Source organism: Aegilops tauschii, chromosome 4 (assembly GCF_002575655.3).
Source record: "Aegilops tauschii subsp. strangulata cultivar AL8/78 chromosome 4, Aet v6.0, whole genome shotgun sequence".
NCBI lineage: Eukaryota > Viridiplantae > Streptophyta > Magnoliopsida > Poales > Poaceae > Aegilops > Aegilops tauschii.
In genome coordinates, this window is record NC_053038.3 from 253,996,730 (window position 1) to 254,005,898 (window position 9,169).

Consider the following 9,169-nt stretch of genomic DNA (forward strand, 5'->3'; position numbering starts at 1 on the left):
CTTGCAAGAGCAGCATCCGCAACGACCAGGGACATCACATCCCTGATTATATCTAATTCAACTGTTCAATTACTGGCCAATAGTTAAACCTAACGATGTTATAAAACTGCTTGTATGTAGGGAATCTATGAGAAAATGAAACCAAATTCTGCTTATTTTATAACTCCACCAATCAATACTGAATTGACTGAACCTGATGTATCTAATCAAGTTTCCGGTGCAAACATACAAGCTGATGTTGTTCTTGAGCCTGAAGTGTCTAATGAACAGGCTGCTAATGAAGGATTTGATGCAAACATTTTACATGCTCCTAGTGATGAACATATAGTGTCTAATGAGGTGCAAGCATTTTGCAAGCTCCCATTGAAGGATTACTGTCTAATGATGATCTACTATGTTGAGAGAGACATAGAGATTTGCAGGAACTGATGACAAGCAAATATAGTACATTTTCATGGCTTGAGGAAACGTCAAGGCCATCTGCCAGAAAGTCCCCGTATCATGATAACGTAGCATAAATACTTTTCTAATATATTGTTTGAAACTATTGGCATACTTGTGCAGGATATATATATTGATATGCAGTTTGCCCACTGGTTATAGGTGCAATTACACTTCGATATTTTCAGCCAGAGAACGAATAATTCAAGCATGTACAGACCATGTTAGTAGTCCTTGTACACCATGTTGCATTTTCTGTTTTTTGCTGCTTACATCATTTAGTGTTTTATAATCTGGAACTACTTTGGGTCATTAGCTGGTTTTCAAAGTGCATGTAGCTTCACATTTCTTAAGTTATGTTGATTTCCAAAGTGCAAGTGCCTTCATATTTTTTAAGTTAATTTTTTTCCCTGGTAACTTGAATTCATGGATTTGCCATTGCACACAAATCATACACGCAGGCCAGTATGAATTAAATGAAATGCAGGGACTTACGCTAGCTCGTTGTACAGGCTCACTGCAGCTCTGCTTGCGCTTGGGATGTTCCATGTACAAGTCCATGTTACCACTTGCTTGGATGTGCAGGCCTTGTGCTCCTTGCATCCCCCTTTGCATTTTTGACACGACAAATGGTTGATCAAATAAGAGGAATCGACCTTGTTGTTGTACCGGAGGACATGTACTTACAAGGTTATACCGATGTGCAGGATGTGTACCAGATCCCGTAGCGCTGTCATGCTTTGCTAAAAATGGTTTTGCTTGTTTCAGATGATATCTCCCGAAGAAATAAGAGTTAAAGTCAGAGTTGCATAGGCGTGTAAGCTAAGAGAGCAGTGAAAGAATATCCAAACATCGTCGGAACAGTGCACAAGGGAGTGATATGTGGATACCTAGTTCGGGTTGGCGTTTGGGCATGCTCGCCTAGCTAGAGTGCGGGTCACTTCAGAGCTGTTAAGGGTGATGCGCTGGCATTGGCTGGCCGCGCACGGATGCAGATCTTGAGTGGCAGTGGAGCGCTACGATGCGGTGGACGAGACCGTTGGCGAATCCCCAACGGCCTCGGGGAGTGGAGGTGCGACGATGTGCTCGGTGAAGTAGCCTTGATGAGGTGGGAGACGGCATCGGTGAAGCGCACCTGATGCGGTGGAAGTCGGTGTCTGTGAGGCAAGTCGGTTGTAGCGGCCGACGTTGTCGGTGGACCACCCGGTGCGGTGGACGAGGGCGTAGATGAGGTAGCTCCGGTGTGGTGGTGAAGCGCGACTGTCGTCTTCGTCGTCGTCATCCGGCACATAGGTGGGGAAAGAGACGAGACGAGGGGCGATTCGAACTTTGTTTGGGTTGGCGGCAAATTAGGGATTTGAGTGCTCTGGGCATAAAGGGGACGGTGGAGAAGGGAGATTTTGCAGGGCTGGAACTGGGGCCGCCAGATATTTCAATCCGAAACGTGAAAGCGCGAACTTATTTTGTTGCCGTTCTTTTTTTGGGGGCGGAGGGGAGGGAGGAGGGGGTGGATGGCTGGGTGCTAGCGTCCGTACGACCCACGCGACCACCACGACACGACCCTGGTCTGCCTGGTGCGCCTACATTTGAGAATGCAAACGAATCTTCTTTCATTTGCAAACGAATCTGTATGTATTATCATGCCCGTGTTTTTCTTGCAGATAATTAGTCATTCAAAATGAGATACTATAAATTAATTAATGAGGAGTTATTTGAATTAGAGTATGTGTCACATAGCGATCTCCAATTCTAACGTGGATTTCGCATTTCACAGTATCCACACTTTTTTTAATACAAATTCATATGTATAAGATGTACACCATGGTAGTGAGAAAACTTTTGATGGATTCAAAAATATGACATATAAAATAGCACAACAATCGAGTCAATGTCAACTTTTTCAAACCTAGTATGGCATGAATTCGAAATAATTACGGAAGCCACATGCATGGTCATCAATTCAAATCTTACAATGTACACTAAATTGAAACGTCGATATTAAGTCTCGTACTATCTACATTCAAATGTTATTTTTATCCCCACCCCCCTCAGCACACAAGCTACATACTTTCTGTATCGATCAATCTTCCTCTCCTAACCACCTGAGGAAGCTATCGGTTTCTGACACACGTTCATTCTTTCTCTCCATGTTTCGATCTCTAACTCTCTCAACTACACAACCCCTTTTTCCACTTTGTTACCAAATGTATCTCCCTCACACACCCGCCATTGCACTCCATGCCAAGCTCTCTCTCTCTCCCCCTCCCACCCTCTCTCGCTACATACATGCATTACCTATCTAGACCCCCCCTCTCGTGTGCACGCATGCACATTGTCTAACTAGGTCACTCTCTCGAGACTGTCTCACTCTTTCTTCCGCACGGCGGCCCACACTCGCTCAATCTCGCTCTCTTTACCTAAGCCTCGATTAACCTCGCTTTCTCACACACACAAATAATATCTCTCCCTGTTCGGGCCTCGATCGACACACTCTATACTCTCTCACGTAGATTGTCTATCTAGCTCAGTCCATCCAAGCCGCCCCCACTCTTTCGACCTCATGGCAGGCCACACTCGCTCAATCTCTCTCTCTGTCTCTCTCTCTCTTTATGTATGTCTCGATTTACCTCGCTCTTTCTAAGACACAAACAATATATCTCCATGTTTGAGCCCAATTCGACGTCTCTCTAGGTCACTCTCTCCAACCCATCTCACTCTTTCGATCGCACGACGACCCACACTCGCTCAATCTCTCTCCCTTTATCTATGTAATTGATTGACCTTGCTTCCTCCCACGCACAAAATATATCTACATGTCTGTGACTGGATCATCTCTCAAGCTCTATCTGACAGCCCTCACCCTTCCCAAAAGCTCGATCGGACAATATCCCTCTAGAGCATATATATCTTTTCAACGAATGCCGGACCACACTCACTTTGTATCTCTATCTATCTGTGTCTCGATTAACCTCGTTTTCTCACGCTGTATCTTCCACACATTGAAGCTACCTCTCCATCGCTCGCAGATCCAGATCTATTTACATTGCGAGGGGTACTCCAACCTTGGATTAATTTGTGAAGGCATTTATTCCAGTGGGTTTAGATTATATTTTCGTAGCATTCGGCCCACAACTACTCAAAACACCGTTACAACCTCCGCACCTCCCCCAATTGATTTCCCTCTAGCTCGGTCATCGCTCTCTCGCACGTCCTTTCTAACCTTCCACGTCGCACCATGGTATTTATGCAAAAAACTTTGTTGTTCTCTTTAATAATTATTACAAATAAGCTACAAAACTACAGAAGTTCCACATAGCAATCAATTTAACTAGTGAACACAAACACATAACAGTACTAGTATCACATCGAGCTACAAATAAGCAAGAACAATAATGTGTCTCTGGACTGAACATATCTCATCATCACACAATCATGGTACACCAAAATTACTTGAGAATGTAGAGAAACAGAGTGAAGGAAAGGAACAGCAGCAGTGAGAGTTTGGTGAAGAACAGCAACAGAGATGGGTTCAGAGATGAAGCAAGGGCATCAAGGAGAGAAGAGCAGCAGCAGGCTCGTGGGAGAGGGAGCAGCAGCAGTTTAGTGGAGGAAGCAGAGCAGCAGCAGATGGGCGCAAGAAGAAGAGCAGCAGCAGGGGGACGGACGTGAGAGGAAGGAGTAGCAGCAAGGAGAGGGAGAAGAAGAAGCAGGGGCGCAACAAGAAAGATGCAGCAGTGGGGCTTGGGGAAGAGGAGGCAGCAACAGGAGGTTGGAGAAGGAAGAAGCAACAGGGGCTTTGAGAAAAGAGAGGAGCAGCCGATGGGCAGCAGATGTGGTGGAGATGCGGCGCTGGTGGCGGCCGTGATGACTGGATGGTTGGAGGCGCTGATGGTGGATGTGGTGGTAGGAGGTGGTGCTGTGAAGCGGATGGTGGAGATGGATGGCACACCTACCACGCCGACCTGGCCGTGGCGGCGGCCGGAGGTGGAGAAGGAGGTTGGGGGAGAAGGAGATGTAGCCAGGCCCGAGGGGAATTGAGGTTGCCCTAGGGATTTGATCCCCTCCTCTCATCTGCCAGTTTGCTAATTGGCCCTTCATCTCTTCTTCCTTCTTCACAAGAAGATCCTTCTATCATTCTTTTGCCCCTCGGTTACTTCTTTTCTTCTCGCTCGGGTCCCTCGTTCTCTCGTTCAAGCCCCAAGTCTCATCGCGTTTGGCAATCCGACCGAATCTTGAAGTTTATAGTGCCTTTGCGCACTTTTCTGCAAAACAAACAATTCACTAGTCAACATGCTCTTTCATGAATATCATTCAAATATTAAATATTTCATAGCAAGAATTGATGGTCAGAACTCAACAAATGGTATATTTCTATGCCAAAATTATGTATATGAAATGTGCTTATCAAGTTCCCCCACACTTAAATCTTTACTTGTCCTCAAGTAAAGGAATATGACAAGTAGATAGTGAACAGTGACCTGACTTGAGAATGACCAAGTGAAGTAGATCTCCAAACAATGCATGCTTTGGACTTAGCTAGTGAGAATTGATGGTTAAGAGTAATACAAAGCAGTAGCATACTAGTAAGCATGACCATTTTAAACTTTTACAATGATAAAAGAGGATCAACAAGTTTAAATGATGACTGTGCCAAATGGTTCCTAAAGAGAGCATGATCCCGAGAACAATATTTCATCGGTCTCACTAAAGGAACAGTCCATCGATCCCAAGAACATGGTATACACCTGGCTCAACCAATTATTAGTTTTTTTATTTGTCTCCCCAAAGGAACATACCACCGATCCAGAGAACATGGTATACACCTGGTTCGACAATTACATTTTTATTATTAATTACTGCCCAAGCTAACCCGATCTCACATGCCACCGATCCAGGGAACATGACATGCTACTGTAGGTAGTCAGACTTATTTATTCATTATTACTTATTTAACAAATGAATACAAGAAGGAAACACGAATCATCACTCATCCAGGTCTCGTTCACATACTACCGATTCAGGGAACATAGCATGCTACTCCATAGTGGTTAGGTGATTGCTCTGAATGGGAACACACTTGGCACAAATTCAGCATCTAAACATGGTGATCTAGGTGTATCATAGTAAACGCAGAAAATGACAGTTTTCTAGTGTACTAGGGATTTGAGCACTAAAAACTAATAGTTCTCACTAATTTTAGCAAAGCAAGGATTGTGTAGATCACTAGTTTACAAGGCATTCAACAATCAACTCACATATTCACATCAAGCACCATATGTCAAAGGTAAAATTCAGCATGGCACTATTTAAGAAATGGCTCAAGCAACCCAAATGTCAAATTATTTCAGCATGTATCAATGGATGATGATAGTATTTGGAATGGGTCATGAAACAGCTCACCGGGCTTAATGAAGTAGCACTCGCTCGATCACTCTCTAAACTGCAGCTCTTCTCCTTTGCTTCCTCATGGACGCTCCAGCTTCAATCTTCTTCGTGTGTGCCCCCCTGCTTCTCCTCATCACCATGCTCCGAGTCCACCAGGGTCCCAGGGAATGTCACCTCGAACCTGGTTAACATGAAGTGAACGGTGCAGAAGCAAAAACCTGAAATAGGACTCACACAAACAACAACTACGAGTGATAGGGTCGATGCCCTCTAAGTCGTCAATCGAATATCCAATTATATAAGCATAGTAATATAGAACATGACGAGTATGATAGGAATCAACAAGCTCAATACTAGCATTAAGATGATATTTATCCTTAAGCATAGGTTTGGCATGAGAAAAATAAGTGTGATCATCATTAATACGAGCAATGCCACCAACAGTATATGTATCATCATATCCAAGCAAACACTTCTTCAAATCTACCTTAAGTGATGGCATCATGTAAAGCAAGGTAGAATCAAACAAAACATAATGGGACATGTCATTAAGAGGATTGGATGAACCTGACACATCATGCTCTTGTATGACAATAGGCAAATGAATCTCAGGTTCTTCATCTTCATCTACAACAGCTTCTTTTACTTCTTTGAAAGAGATGAACATTGGATCTTCAACTTGTTCATTTGGGTATTCGAGCTCTGGATCACATCTTGTGTCTTGGCTTCGAGAATTTCTTCTTGGATCTGAAGTATCTCTTCCTCTGGACTCTCGCTATCTTGCTCGGCTGAATGTGAAGGTGTTGGGACCTCACATGTATCAAGGAATATCCCAGAAATACTCAGCTCTAGCTGTGAAGAAATAGTGCTGTCAGCGTTGATGTTCTTCTCAATCTTCCTTACTTCTTCCACTAGCTCATTCCCACTCTTGATCTTCTTCACTTCATCTAGTATCACCGGCCTAATTGGATCATCTTCAGCACTCCAAGTGAACTCGAGACTAAGCAATGCGAGCTTGCCTATATCATCAAAATCATCTTGTGTGGGCACTTGTGTTGAAGGTGTTGGTTGACCAAATGGAGGACCATTTAACTCCATTGGCAACATCTCCTGGTGTTGAGGTACTCCCTCCGTTCCAAATTACTCGTCGCAGAAATGGATGTATCTAGAACTAAAATACATCTAAATACATCCATACCTGCGACAAGTAATTCGGAACAGAGGGAGTATATGAGTAGGAGGTGAATAAAATTTTTGTGGTGCATAGTTGTTGCTCTCCTATCCATACCTAAATCCCCGCATATGATTACTAGAAGCAAACGGTGAGATCTCTGGGTTGTTGTTCCTATATGGCATATTCTGGTTTTCAGGCCACCCATGTGTGTAATTGTTTTGGCATGAGCTATGTTGTTGAGCAAAGCTCATACCAAAACAATCCGGAGGGTGAGAGTAACCACGCTGACATTCAGTGGGTGAATGGCCCTGAAATCCACAAATATGGCATGTAGGAGCAACATAAGGATGGCCTCTAGAATAAGGATAATAAGAGCTAGGCCTATCCTAAAAAACAATACCTCGCTACCGAGCTAAATCATCTAATTGATGGGAAATCTTACTTATCAGGTCTTCAACACTTTCCGAGCTATTTGTGCTATTGCTCACATAAGCATGATGATCTGAGTAGAATGCCATTTCCAAGAAGACAATTCAGCCTACAAAATGAACAATAAAAGAAAGAAAAGATAACTAGAACAGTGATTAGGGGTAAGAGATATAACACAAATATAAGGCACAAAGAGAAAACAAGTAAAACCTAGTCTATAGCCAAACAAAATCGCTCGATGCTAGTCCCCGTCAACGGCGCCAAAATGATCAATTGTAAGTATAGCAGGGTTTTTACGCCCAAACTACGGATGTCATATTCTCCTCAGGGACTAGGCAAATCGATGACCGTACTTGGCTAAAGCTAGGTAGCACAAATGTAAGAGAAGATTGCAAGAAAATAATAACCTAAACTATCTAAGATCGTTCCAGAAAACTATCAACGGGGAAAATAACAAACTAGCATAGGGAGTTTCAGATTTTACTCAATGTATTTTTTGGTGTTTTCATTTTACTTGAGAAATAAAATGCTAACACAGGCATACATCAACGGCTAGGGAATTGAAAAGACATGAACATATATATAACTATTTAACATTTAACAGAGGGAAGAAACAAGTATGTAGGACAAAACAAATATATATCACATAAAAAACACTTGTATCATAGGTACATGGCTAGCACAAGGACTATAAAATGTAGCAAGTTTCTACAGCAAGTAGTACATAGGTGATAAATTTAACTAGTGAACACAAACACATAACAGTACTAGTATCACATCGAGCTACAAATAAGCAAGAACAATAACGTGTCTCTGGACTGAACATATCTCGTCATCACACAATCATGGTACACCAAAATTACTTGAGAATGTAGAGAAACAGAGTGAAGGAAAGGAACAGCAGCAGTGAGAGTTTGGTGAAGAAGAACAGTAACAGAGATGGGTTCAGAGATGAAGCAAGGGCATTAGGGAGAGAAGAGCAGCAACAGGCTCGTGGGAGAGGGAGCAGCAGCAGTTCGGTTCAGAGAAGGAGCAGAGGTAGCAGCAGTTTAGTGGAGGAAGCAGAGCAGCAGCAGATCGGCGCAAGAAGAAGAGCAGCAGCAGGGGACGTGAGAGGAAGGAGTAGCAGCAAGGAGGGGGGGAAGAAGAAGCAGGGGCGCAACAAGAAAGAAACAACAGTTGGGCTTGGGGAAGAGGAGGCAGCAACAGGTGGTTGGAGAAGGAAGAAGCAGCAGGGGCTTTGAGAGAAGAGAGGAGGAGCAGCCGATGGGCTGCAGATGTGGTGGAGATGCGGCGCTGGTGGCGGCGGTGATGACTGGATGGTTGGAGGCGCTGATGGTGGATGTGGTGGTAGGAGGTGGTGCTGTGAAGCAGATGGTGGAGATGGATGGCGCACCTACCACGCCGACCAGGCCATGGCGGCGGCCGGAGGTGGAGAAGGAGGTTGGGGGAGGAGGAGATGTAGCCAGGCCCGACGGGAATTGAGGCTGCGCTAGGGATTTGATCCCCTCCTCTCATCTGCCACTTTGCTAATTGGCCCTTCATCTCTTCTTCCTTCTTCACAAGAAGATCCTTCTATCATTCTTTTGCCCCTCGGTTACTTTTTTTCTTCTCGCTCGGGTCCCTCGTTCTCTCGTTCAAGCCCCAAGTCTCGCCGCGTTTGGCAATCCGACCGAATCTTGAAGTTTATAGTGCCTTTGCGCACTTTTCTGCAAAACAAACAATTCACTAGTCAACATG

At 44.1% G+C, this 9,169-nt stretch overlaps 1 long non-coding RNA gene across 1 annotated transcript; it reads right to left on the reverse strand.

Annotated features, from left to right (window-relative positions):
- Positions 1 to 3,682: 3,682 nt before the first annotated feature.
- On the reverse strand, positions 3,683 to 8,938 carry LOC109743279 (uncharacterized). Its single transcript, XR_002228041.4, has 2 exons — positions 7,443 to 8,938; positions 3,683 to 7,308 (listed from the first exon to the last, which is right to left on the reverse strand). It is a non-coding gene; the product is annotated as an uncharacterized lncRNA (long non-coding RNA).
- Between the last annotated feature and the right edge of the window lie 231 nt (positions 8,939 to 9,169).